Below are 10808 nucleotides of genomic sequence, written 5' to 3'. Positions count from 1 at the left end.
GGGGACTTGGGGTGCATGCTGTTATCGCCCGTGACTGCTTGCAGGGGGCAGGTGCTCTCCTCAAACAAGCATGCTGGGACGATGAATAGCCTGTGGCGTGAGGCCAGCTTGCTGCATGAGTGCCACCACAAGAAGCTGCAGCCTAGTGAACGTGGGCAAGAGCCACCGTGGACGTGGAAGGAGATTCCTGTTGACCTAAGGAGCGTGCTGTGTAGAAACCAAACCACTCAGCCAAGAGCTTCTCCCTGAGAGGACAGTGCATCAAGCTGAGTGGTCCTGCAAAAAGGACTGGGGTTTTACTCAGCCCTGATAACACAGGATGACCCAATTGCACCGATGCCTTGCAGCAGGGAAGATCCCTGTGATGAGTGTGTAGCCCTGAGGTCCAGCCAAAAGGGTTTTCCTCTGTAAATTTTGGTTTCTTTCCTTGGACATGCTGGTTGTCATGTTGGGAGGGGGCAAAGAACATGTTTAGGTCAAAAATCAGATTTTTAACATACTGTTTTTTCCAAGGATTTGGTGAGGGAAGGGTGTGGGTTTGATTTGCTGGCTGTGTTTTTGAGTTGAATATATAAAGGGATGCAAACACAGTTTGAGCTTACTTATGGCACTCTGAGAGGGGTAGCAGTGCTAAGCTCTGGATTTGGTACTGTGGGTCTCCGGGGGCAAAAGAGTTCTTCAGCTGGTTAATTAAAATGCTTATGAGGAAGCCTCTCATTTTTTGACCTGAATTAAGAAAGCTCTAAAGATACTTCAGAAACAATAACAAAAAAGAGACAGCCTAACTGAGTTTAATCTACTAGATATAATAGGATGGTATGACCCCACAGTTTGGCTTAATTGTAGATCAATAATGAGGTTGGCCTGCCCACTTACAAAATGTCTGTATGCCCTATTATTTACATAGTATTCATCTCCTTCCAACATATGGCTGTTTTCCTCTGCTTGTTCAGGGTCCAATCCTCCTTCTGCTGAGGCCTCCACTGGTTTTCACAGGAAGCACTGTTGGAAAGCATTCTTCAAAGGGTTGCACCATCCTCTGTCCTGCAGCCCCAGCACACATTGCACACTGACAGGGAAAGCACACATTGCACACTGAGCAAAGCCATTAAAATGCAGTCTCCCTCCTAGACATATCACTTGCAAGGGTGGCCATTTGTGACAAAGTCCAAATGCAAAGCAAATCGTGACCCAAAGGCTTGCTGGGGAGGCTGTCCTGTGCACACGGGAGTGCAGGTAGGTTAATGACTGTATAGGTTGCTTACTTAAGAAATCCCTCTGGCCAGACTGCAGCTGCCAGGTCTTCAGCCTTCTCCTAGCCACTAATTGTTAGTTACATAGCAGATCACAGTGAATCAATAGCTTTCTTGTAGTCTGGCTGGTACCAGCTGTCCCTGTACCAGCTATCCCCGTACTGTTTGAGGGAACTGTAAACTAGTGAGTAGCTGATTGTTACAGGGTGAAAAAATAATTGAGCAAAACCCTGCCCTATACGGGCTTCATTTCTCCAGGCCACAACTATTCAGCAGAAATCAGATACCCTGTCTTACCTCCTACAGGTCTTACACAAGACCTTTTTTCTACACCTGCTAGGGTTTGCTAGGGTTTTTATATCTTCTTCATCCATGGTATCTCATCTACCATCTGAAAGAAGCCAAGTCAGATACAGTTCAGAACCACAAAGGGGTTTACCTACCTAACTGATTTAAATGTACATGAATTAGCTGTGCTATTCACCTCATGCAACTTTAGGTGACTGCATTGCAGCCACATACACCTGAATTAAGCACCCTGGTCTCACTTTACGGAAGGAAAAGTGCTCACACTTAGGCTTCTAAGTTGGGTGAAGACTGTGCATTACTGCAGTTTCCCTATTCCATATCGTTCCTATTCAATGGTTGTCTTAAATATAGAAGTTGGCATTGTAGTCATATAAAGCTAAGACTATATGGGCATGACTCTCCACACAAGTGCACCAGGCCTGCAAGCCAGCCCCAGCACTGGAACAGCTTCTCCTGGGGGTTAATTTGTGTAGAATAGAGGACGATTTGGGGATGATCATAATGTGTCAATTTATCTTTGTTAGGATATGGAGTGTTTCAATTTCACCAGTCTTGTAATAGAAACCAAGCAGCTTTTCTAGACTGTTGTTTACTTTCTGACCACTCCATATGTCTATCTGATAGCCCCACTGCCAGGGTTCCTACACAGCAGGATGACTGCCCAAAATTTGGAAGCTCTGCTTCGTGTCTCTGAGGTCATAAGGAAGCCCTGTTTTGGGACAGAGAGGTGAGAAGCAGAGCTACTGAGCAAACTACATCAGCTTCATCTTGAAAAATCAAAGCCTTGGAATTCCTTCTTTTGCTTGCAGTGCCAATAGTTGGAGATTTTGTTTTGATGTAGTACAATTTTGCTTGGGCTTTCTTATTTATTTATGAAGTTTCAGAATTTCCCACCCAACATCAAATCTAGGTTTCAGGAAATGTGTGGCATCTCCACTTGTATACATACAGTTGGCCAAATTCCAAAGAGACTTAATATCATCAGTTTGTTTTTCATAGATTTCATAATTTTATTCTGAGGCACATTTAGAACAAATTGTCATGGAGTGGGACAGTGTCTGGCATATTGTTAAACTCCTACACTTTCTCATCTTCCAGTTTTCATCCCATTTTGTCTGATATTGATGTCTTTCCCTTCCCCTGTACCCTGGACCTATCTTCAAAGCAAGAAGTAAAAAAAAAAAAAAAAAAAAAAAAAAAGGCCACTTGTTTCATGCCTGTGCTGGTCCCCAGGATATATATATATATATATATATATATATATATATATATATTTTTGGCATTGTAATATATTTTGGTGTTTGCCAAAAATGTCAGCTTGGGCACATCCTATACTCCACAACATCATTCAGACTTATCGGATTGCTCTGGGCATTCACTTACCTTAAACCTGCCCGACAAAGGGTTGTCAGAGGGTCAAGCTGTCTGAAGAAGCTGACCATGTGCTAGCAACATCTGCCTACAAAAATGCAGCTATAGTTTCATCCTAACTTCAGGATAATAGACTGAGGTGTACCCAGCAATAATCACCAACCTTTTAACATCAACAGAGCTGTTTTCTTCTGAAATTCAGGAAATCCTTCACAAAGCGGACATTATGATCCATGTTTTGAACAAGGAGATGCTGGGGAAGAAGGCAACACCTCCAAGTGCTGTTGGCTGGGAAAAGGAGTCAGATTTATCAGGGAAAAAAAGTCAGAGGTGCTTGGCTCTCACTGTGCTGCTTCAGAGTGAACCAGTCTTTCTGATCAGCTAGCATCACTGCTATTCGTGTCCCAGCCAGAAACACTCTGTCCCACTCTCAGCAGCCTAATACCACTTCCCCCCCCCCCCCCCGAAAAAAATCATGGTTATATTCTCTACCCACAAGGCACAGCAGAGAGTCACAATAACATTTTGTTCCGTTGGCTGATACTCGTTGGATAACTTCTCCAAGGCAAGGGCAATGCGAGGTGACAGCATGGGGCTGCACTCTCCCTGCCTATGGACATCCTGGAAGGCTGTTGCTGCTGTCAGATGGATCAGGTCTCATTAGCCTAATAACACCTTGGAAATGAGTGACGGGACAGCCCTGTCTTGTCCTAGTCCCTGACAAAACTGAAGGGCCATTAGTTGCGGTAGATGCTTGGGGGTTTTACCTCACCTAATTTTAAGCGACTCAAATGACAAGGTTGTGCAGCCCACTTAGGGATACCCCTCCACAGTCTCACAGCTCTCCATGACATTCAGCTTACATTTTCCATGTGACAGTTTCATCCTTTAATTCCCCATAAAACCCCTCATAACCTGCACAATTCCTCCCTTCTGCTTATGGCCCTGATTTCCATTTTTGCACTGACTTTCCTCGGGGAGACAGGCCACCGATTTCAGAAAAATTAGTCCTCTTCAGCATAAGGAAATCATGATCTTGCAGATGATGTTTGCACACCTTAGACACCTCTGAGCCCACAGGCCGCCCTGGCTTAACTCACCTAGCTATCTTGTGTCCTTAACCTTTCCTTGTAAATCCCTCTGGGCCAGAGGTATTGAGGGTGAGATTCTCAATTGGATTAAAAACAATTAGATAGATGACCAAGGTCCGAGAACAGACGTAAACTAGCACCAATCTAGAGGGCGGAGACTGGGACAAAGTCCAAAGGGGGTGGTGAATATGCATCAGGGAGAAGGGGATGTGGCGTGCAGCGAGTTGGCAGGGTTGGGATCAGTTTTGCTCACGTATCAGCTATGGGAAGACAGGGTCCTGTGCTGCTGGTGGGGAAGAGAGCTTGGCTGTTCAGGAGGAAAGCTGGACCCCACATAAAAACTGGATTATGAGCCTGCCTGACTCCTATTTAGACAATTTAATGTGGAAAACTTGCTGCATATGAGACTGAAATTCACACCAGTGGGCAGGGCAAGGAGGCATGTGTGCAGGGATTGCTCTTTTGATCAAAAGCTGATTTTCTTTTTCTTTACTTTTAGCTGAGTTTTCAGATTGGCAGACTTTTACCAATACCACAGTAAGAGAGCCCAAGGGGTTCTAGAAAGCTTTTCAGTTATCATTGCTGCTGTTATTTTGTGGGGGCGGCTGGAAAAGAGAGCTGGGGTTTGGAGGGGGTTGTTTACTTTTGAGGGTTTCTTTCTTTTTTTTTTTTTCTTCCCTGTGATTACCACAGTCAGAGAGCGTGCAGAGAAGGTGCTGCTTACTCTGTAATTCCAAACAGGTACACACTAGACCTTGGGTCAGAAAAAACCTGTGATTTAAAGCAGCCAAACATCTGGTTCTTCATGCTTGTTGAGCAAGCTCTCCATTCTTTTCCCACTCTGTGCTCTGACCTGACTTTGCTAAGCAACTGCAAAGTGTTCTTGTTCCATCACCCCACGTCTCCCCTTAGCCTAGACTATAGGCCTTGCCTAAGCACCTCTTCTTTTTCTGTTCCCTTTTTGCCCCTCGGTAGTTTGGTATTTTTGTATCTGAGAAAATTGTATTGGTTTAGCTCAGGGACCAAATGACCCCATGTCTGTGCATCTCATGGAGATCAACCAGAAAGACTCTGTGCAAATAAGGGTTTAATTCAAAATATAGTGGTCACTGAAATAATTCAGGTGGGCATTGATACAGCCAGGAGATCTTGGCTCTTTTGAGAATGACTCTTGTGGTACATCCTCATTGCTTGTGTCTTCAGGCAAACCTGCTCTGTCCCTGGGACGGCTTTTAATTGAGATCCTGGCCATTTTACTTTTTTTTTTTTTTTCTAAAATCCAACATTTACAATCAATATCTATCCAAAGATACCCACACAGCTTAATGTTGTTTTGCAGGGACTAGCAATAAAAACTCACCCCCTGGCCTCCTGAAGCCTGGCAGGATGAAAAGGGCAAGAAGGGAAAAAGCCTTTCATTCCAGCTCTTCAGAGCTGGGAGCTTCTCAAAGGACTTCAGAGTTGTTTCATTTGCTTGATCAAAAATAAACCTGATGTCAAAGTCACAAAGGGGTTTTAGATTAAATGCTTTAAACATAAACCCAAACAGGTTTTTATCAGGAAAAAAAAAAACAAACTGTATCTCAAAGTAGCAAATAAGTAATTACTCAAACAGCTGTTTTCAAGAGCATTTCAGGGAGAGCGTGTCCCCTCATGGGACATCATGTATTGGTGCTGAGCCTGCGATCCTTTCTGGGACCAGCATATCAAGTGGTATGTGTTGGCCACCTAAATGATCCACAGCCTGTTAAAGAATTAAAGAGTATCAGCCAGCAAACATGTGCCGTGAATTCAGAGCAGCTGCCCCTTTTTCTGCATTTCAAAACTCTCTAATAATCACATTCTTTGCCATTGCACTCCTCATCTTTGTCACACAGCTGATGTCAAGTTTACAGGGCAGAAATTCACTGAATCCTTCATCATCTTTGATTAAATATAGATGCTTCTATTTACAGCCTTACAGACCCCAGGCCTTGTCAGCTTTTAATGGTTTCAAACGCTTCCAATAGCAGAAAGAGCCATTTTGTCTGCTCCTCAACAATAGGAAAAGCCAATTTAACACTTCTCTTTCTTTATCTGCAGGGAACACACTCCTGACTCTGGGATGGTACCTTTGCTTTGTTTGCGTCTACTGAAGCTAAGAAATCATTTAGGGCCCTCAGCAATTTCAGCCTTGCTTGTCACTAATTTTCCACTCTCTGAAACCTCACTATTCCCTCTCTCCTTTCTTTTGTCTCCCACATGTACTAACAGAACAAATGCTACTGCTACTTTTGCTTTATTCCTTTGGCTAATCTCCTTTTACTGCTCTGACCTCAGGGCCATCCTACACAATGCTGCCAGGATTCTCGAGGCAGGAGTAGGTGCACACTCTTGCAGGGACACCAGGCAACGGAAAGCACCTCCTTACTGCCATGAAAGGCTTGCTGGTGTAGGGAACTACTCAGGAGAGGCTTTCTCCTCAATTTGCCTTGAGGAGGAGTACGTAGATGTGCAGTGTTCGGGGTGCACCATATGATTCCCAGGGTTACCCCTCCCATAGGTAAGGAAAAGCAGGTCCCCACCAAGGAGCCTCAAATCTCAGCCTGCATCACAGGTGTTTGTGAGATCCTTTTATCGATGGCATTTAACAGCACTCCTCAGTGCAATTCACCTGCTCTCAGACACTTTGAATTTTACCAAATTTTTAACTTTCAAGTTAACATTTTTCTATGTTATCTGCCTGCCTCAGGCCAATATCTTAAATCTTAGTGATTCAGTCCTCTCTGAGAAAGAGACAGGGAAAGTGCACTGTTTTGCTTGTGGTGACAAAATTCTGGTACCCTTTCAAAAGAGAACAGTGCTTAAAGCAGGAGCTTGAATTCTGGCACGCAGGTGGCCTTTTCTGTTAATTGTGCTCTTTGCTGTCATTGTCACCAACTCCTGTCATCTGGCCAAAGTATCCGTCTGAAGAGTATCTGTTCAAACAGGTTTATTTTGAGTCCTTCAGATTATAGCAGTTACATTCCTTAGGGAGTCGATGCTCCTTGGCAATGCTTATTCTGATGGCTCAGCATGACTTCCCCCCCCCAGGCTCAGTCCTTAGCTTGCTGCAAACAACACAACACGTGGCCCAGACTCTCAGGATAGCCAGAAAAGCCTGTTTCCCCTGCTTTCTGAGTGCCCCACCAATTTAATCACAGGATCATGATCCAGTGAGCAGGAGCAAAATTCCCTAGGCTAATAGTGGGAAAAAACTCCTCAGGAGAGGTGGGCTGGCAAGGAGGGGTTGTAGATTGTGGCTGGATGCTGACTGGGAAGTGGAGAGGAAAAACAGAACAGGGAATGGTATAAACAGGAGAGTGATGCTGGCTGTGTGAGGAGACTGTACTGGTGAGGCCAGGAAGGTGCAACCAGAGAGGATGCCTGTGGTTTCATGGGGCCAGCATGGGGTAGCTGCACAACAGAGTATGGGACAAGAGTTGATCTGAGGCAGGATGAGGAGCAGGTTTGGCCCTATTTGTGCCACCACATTCCCACAGGATGCTCTGCTGGTGACTTGAACTGTGGGTTTCACTTGTGCAAGGCTCCTTCTCTGCATGCCAGGCATGGCTGTGTCACGCTAGAGCACTGTTTGGCACTGCCTGCTTGCAAAAATAAGATCCCCAGGGTCTGACAGTAGTGTGCAAAGCTCAGAAGTGACCCCAGCCTTTGTCAGGCTGTTCCTTGATTCCTTCCTGAACTACAGGGACTACATTCCCTTGCCTGTGGGGTTCAGACACCCCTGGGTGGAGAACTGCAGAGAGCCCAGGGGGCTGGGAATCCTTCTGACATCAGAGAAGGCAGGAGGTAAAGCCTGAAAGTTCATAATTAATAATAAACAGAATAAAACAAGTCCTACCTAAGGCCTGTCTTTCAATGAGTCCTTCCATCCTGCGCATTCAATGAAATCTGATCCCACAGGGGAAAAAAGCATCCTGTGATCACTTAATTAAGGACTGTCACAATGTAAGCACAAAAGAGGGCAGAGCTGAGTATTCACTCCACCCTCTTGGGGTTTTCTACTCTTTTCAGTGCTCTATTTAGCTACCTTTTTCTTTAGCCAGCTTTTGCCAGTGGTGTTCTGCAGAGCATCACTGGAGAGGAGCAAACCGTGATGAGGATAAAAACTCTTTGTGCTATGAACACAGCTATAAATTTTCATTGATTCTGATGAAAGAACTCAACTAGAGTAGGAGGCATTTTATTACCCAATTATGTCATATGTTACTAAGAGGCAGTAATAGAATGATATATATATATATATGATGAGTGTATGTGTGTTTGTAAATGTGGGTGTATATGTACACGTGCATTTCTTGAACGAAACAGCTTAGAGTTTACCAGGTCAAAGAATAAATTCCAATGATAATACTGCATGTTTTATAGAAAGTGGGAGCAAAAGAACACAAATCCAGCTACAATGGATCAAACCTCAGATCTATACCCAGCCCAGTATCCAGAGAGTTTTCCAATAGTCATCACTGGATGCTTTTGGCACATGCTTCAGTCTCACTGCTATTTCATGTTGTGTTACGTGCATCAGGTTATTCCTGTGCATTCATCCGGCTCATGCAAACAACCTGACTTCTCTGTCCTTGGCATCATCTAGTCATGATGTCTCCCGGTCCAGCAGAAGCCCTCCATGCCCAGAACTATCCTTTTCTTCCTCTTTGCAAAGCCTTCAACACAAAGACCCATCTCTGTGCCTATTTCAGAGCAAAAATGCAGAGTCTCCCCTCATCCTACACAACTACCTGCTTTCCTGGGTACTCACAGTCCACTCACTTTTCATCCAGACTCTTTGAGGAATGGCAGAAGCCTGAGGTGGGTGCAAGCTGTGAAAAGCAGATCTATTTTCAACGCCCAAATATCCTAAACAGTCCCCAGGTGTCATGAGCATCTGCTGACTCGCAGAACCACAAACTACTTATACAACAAATAATTTTATATGACCAGTCACAAAACAAACAGGGTGCTATGTGGAAACACTGCATCTGATCTACACTGTGTAAAAATCTGTTGTTCAGCTTTTGATAACCAGGTGCTGGGGGTGGCTCCAGGAAAGCTGGCAAGTCTGACTGTGGGACTCTTGCTCAACCCCTGTTGAAATCAGCAAGAAAACTGGAAAACATCTCCCAAGTTTGGCAGAACAAGAGATTGGTGCACTTTAAAAAAATAAAAATAAAAATCTTAAACATCTACTTATTGAACAAAACTACAGCCGGAGGCCTGTTGATGTTGCACTGGGAGTTATGCAAGTGCAGACCAGCACTAGCACAATGTTCCAGACTTAATATCATTCCAGGCAATTCATTGCTCTCCAATATTAAAGCTTCTGCCTTACAAAAACAACAGTGCATGGTGACATGTCATATTTCCTGTGTGCTTAACTGAGCTACCTTAGTAGTGCTGCTTTAATAAAGTTAAATCTGTACGCATGTTACAACGAATGATAGTGCTGAAGGAGCTATGAAAATTAGATCCTCCTCTTCTGGGAAGCTGCACCTTCTCAGCTCTTCTAGGATCTGTTGCAGCACACAGCACTAGCCCAGGAAATGTTTTATCACACTGTTATACAATAACTGGTTCTTGCTTGGTATAAGTATTACTAGAAAGAAAATGTTGTTCCTTGGTTTTCCAAGGGGAGGATGTTGAGCAGAGACAAGCTCCAGTCCTGTGTCTCACAGCACACTTCCCTGACCACTAAGTCCTGGTTAGGGTCTTTCATGTTTGCTCTCCTTCTAACTCCACAGCCTTTGCACTGGATACTGCCATCAGTGTATCATATATATCTTAACAATACTTTTATTTTTAGAAGTCTTTCTTCATCATCCAGCACGTCAGCTAAGAGAGATGCAGCACTATGTCTTTTATCTCAGGCTCACTGAACACCTGCCCCTGAAACACATGTTAAGAAAGAGGACGAAAAAAAATACTATGAGGAGGACTTAATTAAAAGATAAACACAAATGAAATTAAAAAAAAAAAACAAACCAATGGTAGTTCAACTGTAATTGAATTTTATTGTCAGCAGAGTTGCTGTTGTTTTCGCTTCCTCCCCAAATGAGAAGCTGTGGAGAGGAAATTTCCCTCATCAAATTTCACATTCTGTTGAAATAGTTTGTGAATCAGGAAGGAAAGGAGGAAGGATGGATGGAAGGAAGGGAGAAAGGGAGAAGGAAAGAGAGAGAGAAGGGGGGGAGGGAGAGAAAGAGGAGAGAAAGAGAGAGAGAGAGAGAAAGAGAGAAAGAGAAAGTTGAAAGGAATCTCTTTAACTCCAGGCAAGGCCTTTAAACCAACCAACCCTCTGCCAGCCTGTTCATTCAGGGAACTGAGGGTGTCAGCACTAATCATCTGCCCCTGTTTTCTGAGGGTAAATTCAGCATGTGTCTCAGAGCTCTGGAGATGAGTCTCTGGAGTCCTCCAAGGAATTGGATTGTAATTCTGAGGTGATGGCATCAGCTAATTAGCAGCTCCAAGAAATCTCACCTCCAGCCCCTCTCTGGATTTTTCCCCAATTATGGCTAAGGGTGAAGCCCTCAGAAGGGAGGCAAGGGGGGGGAGAAGTTGTCCACAGTTACCGAAGGTTACACAGCTGCAAAGAATAAAAATGACTGCAGTATTTAATGGCACTCCTGTTTAATTCTGACAAACAGGAGCATTAACATTGTGCAAATAGGGACAAATTAACGTGGAGGATACTAAGCAGAGACAAGTCTCAAAGACTGTTCTCTGGCTCTGCACAGAGGTAAATTTTACCATT

The 10808-nt window shown here is 44.2% G+C and overlaps 1 long non-coding RNA gene across 1 annotated transcript; it reads right to left on the bottom strand.

Annotated features, from left to right (window-relative positions):
- Nucleotides 1-3: 3 nt before the first annotated feature.
- On the bottom strand, nucleotides 4-10116 carry LOC310891868. The gene is made up of 3 exons (XR_014577751.1): nucleotides 7905-10116; nucleotides 3097-3221; nucleotides 4-1069 (listed from the first exon to the last, which is right to left on the bottom strand). It is a non-coding gene; the product is annotated as an uncharacterized lncRNA (long non-coding RNA).
- Nucleotides 10117-10808: the final 692 nt, after the last annotated feature.

Source organism: Anser anser (assembly GCF_964211835.1).
Source record: "Anser anser genome assembly, chromosome: 1".
Taxonomy (NCBI): Eukaryota; Metazoa; Chordata; class Aves; order Anseriformes; family Anatidae; genus Anser; species Anser anser.
This window is presented reverse-complemented; position numbering and strand designations above follow the sequence as displayed.